General features: G+C 48.8%; 1 long non-coding RNA gene across 1 annotated transcript in view; it reads left to right on the top strand.

The window, feature by feature from the left end:
* The first annotated feature begins 4,303 nt into the window (after positions 1-4,303).
* LOC104988824 overlaps positions 4,304-11,488 on the top strand; it is a 15,534-nt gene continuing 8,349 nt past the window's right edge. The window contains exon 1 of the long non-coding RNA XR_825288.1: positions 4,304-4,388. This is a non-coding gene — a long non-coding RNA (uncharacterized LOC104988824). The remainder of the gene's footprint in view (positions 4,389-11,488) is intronic.

The raw sequence follows: 11,488 nt of genomic DNA, 5'->3' as shown, positions 1-11,488 counted from the left end.
CCACTGTTTGCTAGCTGTGTATCTTAGAGCCACTGATTTAACCTCTCTGAGCCTCTGTCCTCTCGTCTTCAATACAAAGATAAGTATTAACACAGTCTGCTGCCTATTTTTTCATGTCACATCAATTTAAAGGGATGACATTTGGTTTCATTCAAGTCTGGATCAGGGAGTCTCAGTTGAGCCCAAGACTCTTGGTTCAACCTGGGGTTATCTCTGTGCAGTGTTTCCTTGGGAGGATGTCCTTGCTGGTCATCTTCCGACATCAGTGGCCATTCCTTCTCATACTGCTTCCCTGAATCCACCTCCTCTTCCAAAACTCAAGGCTGAAGCCTCAGACCACTTTATTCCCTATGCATTTTGGCTGAAATGCCAAATGCCCAGCCCAGCCCAAGTTCAAGTACCACCATTATACAGACTCAAAGCTCTCATGCTTACCCTCAGGCCTCTCCGCTGAGCTCCCCCTCTTTACTGCTAAGTCGCTTCAGTCGTGTCCAGCTCTGTGTGACCCCACAGACAGCAGCCCACCAGGCTCCCCCGTCTCTGGGATTCTCCAGGCAAGAACACTGGAGTGGGTTGCCATTTCCTCCTCCAATGCATGCAAGTGAAAAGTAAAAGTGAAGTCGCTCAGTCATGTCTGACTCTTAGCAACCCCATGGACTGCAGCCTACCAGGCTCCTCCATCCATGGGATTTTCCAGGCAAGAGTACTGGAGTGGGGTGCCATTGCCTTCTCCATCCCCTCTTTAACAACTGCCCTATTCCATAGTTCCTAAGAACATCTAAGAGGAGCCTCAAATTAAAGCAGCCCAAACTGAACCATCTACTTGCCTAACCTCACTTCTATGTCTTTCTCATGAGCCTGGCACAGTTCTACAGATGGTACCACACCCATCTATTTGCTTAGGCAAGAAGATCAGGCTCGAGTTATCCCTGAGTTCTCTTTCTCTCACTCCCCAGCAACCAGTTCCATCAACATTACCAAACAATGTTGAAACAGAAGCCAGACACTCCTCTGCATCCCTGTGGCTATAAACCCAGCCTGGCTATTATCCTGTCCTGCTCACTAATGCTTCTCCCCACTTCCACTCTCGCACCCCCACAGTCTATCCTCTGGAGCAGCCAGAATGTCTTTCTCAAGCACATCTCATTTTTCACTCTCCCAGTTAGACTCTCTGATGGCTTCCCATTGTCACCGGAATAAAATCCCTAAGTCCTCACTGTGCCTATATGAGCCCATCTTTCTCCAGCAACCCCTCCCCATTCACTCTGCTCCAACTAAACCGACCTGTCTGCCTCCAAAACACACTGGACTCATTCACAGCTCAGGACCTTTGCACTTGCTGTCACTTCTGCTTGGAAATAGGTTTCCTTCTCATAGGATGGGTCTCCACCCAAGTCTTGTCGTCCCAGGAAAGCTTTCCATGACTGCCTACTAGGACAGTCTCAGCACTCCCCTGCAGATCTCCCATCACATTAGCCTGTTTTATATGTTTCATACCATTTAACAGGAACCAGAATTAACTTATATTTATTCATTTCTAAGATTAATACTTCCCTCCAGACGCTAGATAGTAAAACTCCTTAAGGGTAGGAATTGAATATGTCATTCTCTGCTATAAAACATCTCTCTCCTGGACTTCCCTGCTTGCCCAGTGGTTAAGCCTCTGCACTTCCACCACAGGGAGCATGGGTTTGATCCCTGGTCAGGGAACTAAGATCACACAACACACCCAAAACAAAGACAAAACCAAAAGACATCTCTCTCCTAAAACAGCTCCCAAGTTGCTGTATAACACAGGGAGCTCAGCCTGGTGCTCTGTGACCACCTAGAGGGGTGGGATGGGAGTGGGAGGGAGGTTCAACAGAGAGGGCACGTTGTACACTTAAGGCGGATTCAATTTGTTGTATGGCAGAAACCAACACAACATTGTAAAGCAATTATCCTCCAATTAAAAAAAATAAACAGCTCCCAGCATGTAATAGAGGTTTGCTAACTGTCAACCAACAAATTGAAAATATAACACGAGTCTCCCTAAGCTCTCCAGACCCAGGGAGATGAATCCATAGTAGGTATTAAGACACTGCCTTCATTATAGCTTATATTACTTATGTTTTGCATTAGACCAATTAGGCTCCACATGATCCTTCAGAATGTTTTCAAAGAGAAAACAGCAGAGAAATTCCTTTTCAAGGATCACACGGGGCCTTAAAGCTGCAGGACAGGGCTAGTTAGCATCTTCAGATGGACAGCTGGTTACCCTTCTCAAGGGATTTACTAACATTGGCCATTCACTCTGGAAAACTGGTACCTAACATAGATGTTACACACACCAGGCTTCTCCACAGTTGGGGGTATGTGGGGAGCAATGATCTGAAAGTCTGGCCCAGGGGCCCTGGCATCAGATTCACTGGAGAGGCAGTTCCACGGATCCCACCAAGAACTACAGAATCTGCATCCTAGAACCTGACCCTTTGAACAAGCTCCCAGGTGATACACCTGATGGCAAAGGAGCGAGAGCCCTGGAGAGGCGCAGACTACGAACACCGGCAGAGACCTACGTTCCAGGCTGCTGTGTGGCCAGCGCAGCAGCAGGGCAACCGGCAGCAGGAGCATGGCTCTTCCATCCCTCCATCTTGTCATTGGCCCTGGCGTTGACTCAAGCCCATGGAGAGGCTTCAGGTAGGACTGCTCACGTGCAGTTTCAGAGGGACCCCTCAGGGCCTCGCTGTCTGTGCCTGCAGTCTTACAGCCCAGCCTGCTGCCCAGGTCACAATAGGGCACTGGGTGGAGCCAGCACAGTCCAGACAAGACAGCCAGGAGGAATCCTGGACCGGAAGCTGATGATTCCATGAGCCAGTCCTCTGGGATGCAGAGGTCAGTGTGGAACTGGCGAGGTGGCGGGTAGCAGAGTGGAAGGATTCCACACCAGCTGGTCTCCTGTGAATCAAGGCGTCTCAGATTCACTGATGCAGCAGGAAAAAACAGAGCTGAAGGTATTCTTCAGAAGGGACCCAAGACTGCTGATCCTAACAAATCAGGTGACACAGTGGAGCGAGCACAGGCTCAGAGTCCTACATTAGAATTCATCAACCTAACTCAAATCTTTTCTCTGCCAGGAGGGGGCCTGAAATGGGAGACACAGCCTCTTATCTCTGTTCTTTGGAAAACAACATGAATTTGGGCTCAGCAGAGAGAAATATTTCATTGCAGCTTTAAGTGTTTGCAAACTTGGGGGCCCTGGAGGGCACGTGTTCATACACGGTGGAACAGGGCATAAATAAAGGATTCCCAAGGTCACCTGGCTTATATACATAGCTTCCATGGCTGGCCCTGAACTTCTGAACAGGTGAACACAGCATGTGCACAACTGTCATTCAGATCCCCAAGAATTCCCAATATCCCAGCACATGTATGCACGAATTCACATTTTTATCAAAACACCATTGCAGGAAGACACATGTCCACACTAAGACATGTGTGGTGTGGTACGTAATGCTTATGGTGTTTTTATAAATAATTACTAAAAACTAGCACCCTACATGGGTTTCCCTGGTGGCTTAGCAGTTAAGAATCCACCTGTAAATGCAGGAGATGCTGGTTTGATCCCTGGGTCGGGAAGATCCCCTGGAGAAGGAAATGGCAACCCACTCCAGTTTACTTGCCTGGAGAATCCCATGGACAGAGGAGCCTGGTGGGCAACAGTCCATACAGGCACAAAACAATCGGACACGACTGACTTAAAAACAGCACCCTACCTGTCTATCAGTGGTCCGTCCAGACAACAGTAATAGCCATGAATAATGAAAAGGAACAGGCCACTGACCACAGGAACCTCCAAGGCCTTCTGCTAAGTTGAAGAGGCTGGCTAGCTACTGCCTTCCATATGCTGCACAGACAGGCAGAGAGAGCACACCAACTGTCACCAGAGGCTGCGATTTGGGGCAGGGGCGGGTTCCCAGGGGCACCAGAGAACTTTCTGGGGTGGTGGAAAGTGCTATGCCTTGACTGTGGTGGTGGTTACACAACCATATGGCAGTTGTCAGAATTCATGGAACCATATGTCTTAAAAAGGTAATTTCCTAAATTATATCTCAAAGACCAGACTTAAAAAATGCTTTCGTGCATTTCAAAAAGCCACTGTGAACCACAAAACAACTGCCTGCTTCCTTTCAAGTGTTTTTGTTGTGACCTCAAGAGCCGACCACATAGGGAGTGATTCCTTTTTCATTCTGGCTTGGTCAAACCGAGCTGCCCTAATGAAATGCCATAGACTGCTGGCTTACACAACAGAAATTTATCTTCTCACAGTGCTGGAGGCTGGAAGTCCAAGATCCAGGTGGCAGCCGACCCAGTTCCTCCTGACCCACATGGCCTCCCTGTGGATTCAGGTAGTGAGTGAGACCCCCCCCCGACCCCCAACCCTGCCTTGTGACCTCATTTAGCCATAATTCTTTCCTGGCATGCATGCTAACCATGCTAACTCGCTTCAGTCGTGATGGACTCTCTGCAACTGTATGGACTGTAGCCCACAGGCTCCTCTGTCCCTGGGAGTCTCCAGGCAAGAATACTGGAGTGGGTTGCCATGCCCTCCTCCAGGGGCTCTTCTGGACCCAGGGATGGAACCGGGTCTCTTATGTCTCCTGCATTGGCAGGTGACTTCTTTACCATTATCACCACTTGGGAAGCTCATTCTTTCCTCAATGTCACCATCAGAAAACATGGCCATGCTGGGGCCGAGGGTTCCAACATGTGAATTCTGGGTCCAAAATAAATACCCAGGGCACAGGACACTCCGGTGCCCCCGAGGTCACAGAACCCATTGGGGTTCTTGTCTAGGTACTGCTCGTGGTAATCCTCCACGTAGTTAAAGGTCTATCCCTCCCGGATGTCCGTGGTGAACAGGCCAAAACCATGCTCCGACAGAACCTGTGAAGAGAAAAGAGCCATCAGGACCAGATGCCGGGGGAGTCCTGGGAAGTGAGGAGGGGCGGGGTCGGACGGGAGGGGCAGACACGTGGCCACAGAGGGGAGGGGGTGAGCAGTGCTGCTTGGGGCCTGCGCTGGACCACTTCCCACTGCGTTATCCTGAGCAAGCATCTCCCTCCCTGTGTCTCAGGGGTCTGGGGTTTCAAATCTGGGGTTTAATTTGTTTGTTTTCTGATTCTGAAATTTATACTCTACGCTCTACACTAGCTCTGCCCCCAGGGTGTTGGGAGCCCTTGTGTGGGTTCTGGCTGCCCTGGGGAGGAGGGGTCCCTGAGGGGACTCACTGCGACTGCAGTGGGAGTGGGGGGCAGTGTGGCCCCTCTGCCCCAGCACGGGATGGACAGAGCATGGCCCCCTCGCTGGTTGTGGCTCTGGGCAGCAGGGACCCCGCCTGGACGCCCTGGAGGGCAGGAGCCACCTGGAGTCTGGGCTCTGCCCCTCCAGTCTGGAGCCTGGGGAGTGAAGTCAGGGGAGGATGTGGCCTGAGGGCCTGGTCGGCTCCTCGCCGCCCTCTGTGACCCAGTTTAAGGCCTGGTGGCACCTGCTGCCAGGGAGAGGAACACAGTAAACACCAGTGGGGGAGGAGAGCCCAGCTATTTGGGGCAGGAGACGGATTAAGAAATAGACATTGTTCCCCGTGGATCTCCGCCTGTTTCCTCTCCCTTCTGGATTTCAGCTGTGCCCTAGTTCTTTCTTGGTACAGGCTGCTCGGGGTCTCTGAGCTCAAGGCCACAGAGATGCGACCTGGGTTTACGCATTCCGTTTTAGACAATGGTGGGAGGCGGGACCTGGGACTCTTGTCTCCTTAAGGGACCTGCTGTTACTGATAGCCTCTGGGCTCCTGGGGATGAATTCCTCACGTCCGCCAGGAAGGGCGGTGGGTCTAGTCTTTGAGTTCAGTGTGAACCCATGGCCTGACCATCTGCTGAACCCTGCTGTGACTTTCTGAATTTCCTTTTAGCCCGCTGAGGGGGAAGCAAAGGGATGGCTCCAAAACCTCAGGCCCGGGTGTTTAGGAAGATAACCTTGAGCAGAGAAATTCAAGAAGGTCCCAGAAGGAAATTCCACTCAGAAAATTGAAGTGAGGCTACTTTCATGGCGGGGTGGAAGGCTGTGGGCATCATAAAGTGTCCTGATGAAGGAGGGCATTTCAGAGACCAGCTGTAGCCGTCAGCCACGGGACAAGAACAGGAAGCCTTGTTGTTGGAGTCCAGTGAGGAGGGCAGGTGTGGAGGGGAGATTCCGGCAGGAACCAGGTCAAGGAGGGACCCTGCCCCTGGGAGCAAGTGGCCCCAACAGAAAGGGATAGCGAGGAAGTCCCCCAATCTCCTCCTACCTGCCTCCTACCTCTGTGTATGCCTCCCACTGCCAAGGACGAGCCATGTGACATTCAGGGACACCGCCCCCCCCTCCCCAGGTGACCAGTCTGGAGGCGTCAGCCTCCTGGGACTCAGGGAAGGACAGCCAATGGATTTGTACTGGTGAAATGGGGACAGATGGAAAATAACTGCAGTATCATCCCAGTGTTCCCTCCCAAAGAACAGAACTGAAAGCTGTGAGCCATCCTTATTTCAGAGAGGATAAAGATAGCCAACTGCCCAGTAAGGCTTTTCATGGCTTTGTGTTGGTCTCAGCCTATTGATAGCCATGCCGTCAGCTAGGAATATGGGTGGCACTCGTCCAGACCATGTTACCTGCAGCCAGCCCCCATGGACATCTCCTCCAGTGAGTGGCTGGATCAGCCTTTGTGGTTCTCATTAGGATGGCAGGATATGCTTCAGCAAAAACCATCAGAGAACTTAAAAAAAATTATTTTTTTGTGGCTGTGCTGGGTCTTCATTGCTGTGTGGGCTTTTCTCTAGTTGCAGCAAGCAGGGGCTAATCTCTGGTTGTGATGCAAGGGCTTCTTATTGTGATGGCTTCTCTCATTGTGAAGCACTGGCTCTAGGCACACGGGCTTCAGTAGTTGTGGCACATGGGCTCATTGTTGTGGTTCCCGGGCTCTAGAGCACAGGCTCAATAGTTGTGGCGTGTGGGCTTAGTTGCTCTGAGGCATGTGGGATCTTCCTGGACCAGGGATTGAACCCGTGTCTTTGCATTGGTGGGCAGATTCTTTACCAATGAGCCACCAGGGAACCCCAACAGGGAACTTTGAGGAATAAGATTTATTACTCCAAGTCCTGGAGTGTACACAGCACACCTGAGGGGTCACACAGCCAGGTTGCAGGGAGAGAGAAAGATGTAACAGACCTGGGGATCTCGCTTTCATTAGCATTGAGGGTAGGGTGTCTAGGGTCTCGCAGATTCATTCTTTATTGACTAACTTAAAGCATATGACCAGGAATTGGGGTGCAGGAAGGGAGAAGCAGGTCACTCAGGCAGTTATGTAGGTTACCCAGGGCTTTCTGGAAAAAGGACCTTCATAGATGGGGACCTTCACGAGCCTGATTCCTGATCTGGTTGGTTGGCTGATGGCTGAGCCGTCCAGCTGACAATATGTGTATTCAGGATGGATGTCTTTTGAACTGGATGATTCAGCAATCAAAAACTTAAAATGTCAAGCACTTAACGCATGTATAATATACTGTGCTTAGGACTTTGCAGGTGTTCGCTCATTTAATCCTCATAGCAATCACTGGAGGGAATTGTTCTTCTACTTTCCACATTTAGTTTATCAGTGTGCCGGCTATTGTGTCTTGATGCTCAGCTCCATCTCTGCCTTTCTAAACTCTCCTAAGAATTTTAGATGCTGAAAGCTGCTCACATTGCTCAGAGTCCCAGCAGGCTTCAGATTTAGATCCTCAGGCGAGTTTTAGAAGGCAGGAGACCAGGAGAAACAGTTTTCCTTAGCAGCTGTACACAGGCGTGAAGATTTCAGCAGAAGACAGTTGGGAGGTTTGGCCTTTAAGTTTGGGTGTCCTTCCGCAAATTGTTACATTAATGCTGAAGAGAATCATAAGATGATTAGCAGTGAGTTATTATCATTCCTGAGGCCTACTGAGCTTCACAAAGCAAGCAACTGTTTTTCTTGGCCTTTGCACTCAAGCCCTTTTAATGGTTCTGTAAGCATCCATCTCTATGTACTAAATCCCTTTCAGCTTGAGATATATAGGTTATTTTCTATTTTCCTGATAGAATCCTGACTGATATAGTTATTTGGTATTGAATGTGGTTTCAGGAAATACAACTGCACAGATGGGAATCTAAGATTTCTTGTCAGGCATAATTTGATTTGAAGGGAATAATGACCTCTTTGCTGGTGGAAAATGGGATTCTGGGAGACCAGGGTATGCAATGTCAAAACAGTTTCTCAAATTATTACCTGTCATTCTTAGAATCCTGTTAGAGGAGAACAAGTGACATTTGCAATAGAATTTTCTGGTGGAAGAGATAAGTACAAGAGCTACTATTACCAAATACGGTGGCAAGTTTACAGGGAAAGAAAGAACAATAATATTGGAGTTTTACATTGTCAACTCAAAGGCATTATCCAACAACCAGAGAAGTTTCTACAACTGCCCTAAAGGAATCTCTTTATCTATTGCATCAAAAATTAGACCCAGGGTTGGTCCTGCAGGTGGCAGAATGACAACATAACTTGAATTCACAACTTCATTAGGTCCATACATAAATGGTGATTAATTGGAGAAGAAGGTGACCAAGAAAATTACAGTGGAATGTTTGGATGGATTAAAATGAGTTAGTGTACTTTAAAACCTCAAATCTGGGAATTCCCTGGCTATCCAGTGGTAAAGACTCCTTGATGCCAAGGCAGAGGGTACAGACTCAATCTCTGGTTGGGGAACTAAGATCCTGAATGCTGTGTGGTGCAGCCAAAAAAGAATAAAATAAAAATAAAATACCTCAAAATCTCACTGAACTTTCATTCCTGTTAGAAGCAGTCCTTCTACCCCATTCTCGGGAGGCTAGTCTCCTCTCCATGAAGACTTTGTAATGACTTAACTGAAATTACTTTCCCAGAAGATGCTGGGGACTTCCCAGGTGGCTCTGGTGGTAAAGAATGCTCCTGCCAATGCAGGAGACATGGGTTCACCATCCCTGGGTTGGGAAGATCCCCTGGAGTAGCAAACAGCAACCCACTCCAGTATTCTTGCCTGGAAAATTTCATGGGCAGAGGAGACTGGCAGGCTACAGTCCTTGGGGCTGCAGAAAACTGGACACAACTGATCGACTAAGCATATATACGTACACGATACTGGGTTCTCCCCCATGACCCATCCTTACGACCTCCTATGGCAGCCAGAACCATAAGTGAAGTCATCCCAATATCCTTCATATGGGATCAGGTAAATCTGACCCAGGAGAAGATATTATCCACAATAACAGACCTGCAAACTTCCGCTGATGCATATTTGTAGACACTTGAGGATTATGTGTGAGAAGAGACTCTAAAGGAGTTGTTAAAATGCTCAGTCATGTCCAATTCTTTTGTGACCCCGGACTGTCCATCAGGCTCCTCTGTCCTTGGGATTTTCCAGACAAGAATACTGGAATGGGTTGCCATTTCCTTACCCAGGGGATCTTCCTGCCCAGGAATCAAACCCATGTCTCTTGCATTAGCAGGTGGATTCTTTACTACTGAGCCATCAGGAAAGCCCTCTAAAAGAATTAGGCAGAGGATAAAGTAATAAATGATTGGACCAAATGTATCAGTCTGAGAGCACTTTAGAGAAAATCTGTATTCTAATGAGTAACCTGGCACAGCTAGAAGTAGCTCTGTTTGTTTAGTTGACAGACTAAAACCCTGGATAAGAGATGGCCTACATTAAATGGAATTCTTTGTAAAATATAAAAGAAGGAGTACAAAATCTTGGGTAGGAATGTCAGGATGAATTTATTAAATGTGACCTGCTCACTGATCCTCTAACTCCATCCCTTAATTGAGTCACGAGGATACGGTGTTAAATTAGGCATTGAAAAGTACAACTCCATACGGAGGCTCAGCACCCTCAGGGTACCCTGTTATGGCCATCATCCATAGGCTGAGGATGGTCAGACGTGTAACCCATCTTGTGGAAGGTCAGTCATACTTGACTTCTTCCCTTTTGGAGTAGGCAGTAATTTTTCATCATAGAAATAGACATTAATCTGTATATGGATGTGTCTGCCTTGCCCACAAAGCTTCTGCCACCTAACCACCCGTAACTCACTAAATGACTAGTTATTCCTCACATGGTTTTCCACTTGGCACAACTTCTGATCAATTGGTTATAATAGAACAGAAGTAAGGCAGCGTGTTGATGTCCGTGGGATTCACTGATCTTAACATCCCAACTCAAAGCAGCACAAGCAATAGCTCCTGTGAGATTTGGGATCACAGACTCCATGTCTATCTTCCAGGGTCTAACAGAGAAACCCTGGAATGCTTCAAAGGTACTTGTGTAAGGATGGGTGGGGAGAAAGGAGGAGAAGATAGTATGGATCTGAAGCTTAGTGACCTGATTTATCACCAGTAAACATGCTGGTAAGCTGTACTTGAGACCCCCAAGCCAAACCATATGGGGTACCACAGAACACGATGCAGGGAGCTGCTTCTCTGAGTTCCTGAGAAGGTGTAGGCTTTCCCCTCCTTTTCTGTTTCTTCCTGGATCCATGGAAGAAATTGAGCCACAGACACAAACATACCAGGCCTCCCCCTGAAGCCAGATCGTATGCCCCAACTGAACACACCCACTTGGAAGAGCCTCCGGCTTCCATGGATAGTACAGACCATAGGTGCCCCACTGTCTCCCTAAGAATGAGAAAAGAGAGAAGGAACAGTCTAGAGCAATCAACAGCACCTCTAACTAGAGTGCAGAGTGAGAGGGTCCTAGTGGCATGGGTCAGGGAAGTGGTATCCAACCTTTTTGGCACCAGGGAGCTGTTTTGTGGAAGACAGTTTTTCCCTGGACCCAGTTGGAGGGTGGTTTGGTGATAATTCAAGCACATTACATTTATCATGCTGCCACTGATCTGATAGGAGGCGGAGCTCAGGCAGTAATAAGAGTGATGGGGAGCAGCTGTAAATACACATGGGGCTTGGCTCACTCACCCACAGCTCACCTCCTGTCCATGGCCCAGAGGTTGGGGACCCCTGGGCTAGGGCTTCTCTCCTTGTCTCCCTCCTGGGAACCCAGAACGTGGTGGGGCATGTGGAGGTTGGAGCTGAGATGGGGGCTGAGTACCTGGCAGTTGCCTTTGGTGCCCAGTTCTTGCCAGGCGCAAAGCATGTTCCTGGAGAGGTGGTCTACCCTCTGGCTGCAATCTCTCCAGGTAATCTGCACCACTCTCAGCTTCTGCAGGTACATGTTGAAGTTGTCCTTTCGGTCTAGCAAAATGAGGAAGCTAGAGTGAGGATGCGGAGAAGGCAGTGGCACCCCACTCCAGTACTCTTGCCTGGAAAATCCCATGGACAGAGGAGCCTGGCAGGCTGCAGTCCATGGGGTTGCTAAGAGTCAGACACAACTGAGCGACTTCACTTTCACTTTTCACTTTCCTGCAT

This window comes from Bison bison, unplaced genomic scaffold (genome assembly GCF_000754665.1).
Source record: "Bison bison bison isolate TAMUID 2011002044 unplaced genomic scaffold, Bison_UMD1.0 scf7180017864143, whole genome shotgun sequence".
NCBI lineage: Eukaryota > Metazoa > Chordata > Mammalia > Artiodactyla > Bovidae > Bison > Bison bison.
This window is presented reverse-complemented; position numbering and strand designations above follow the sequence as displayed.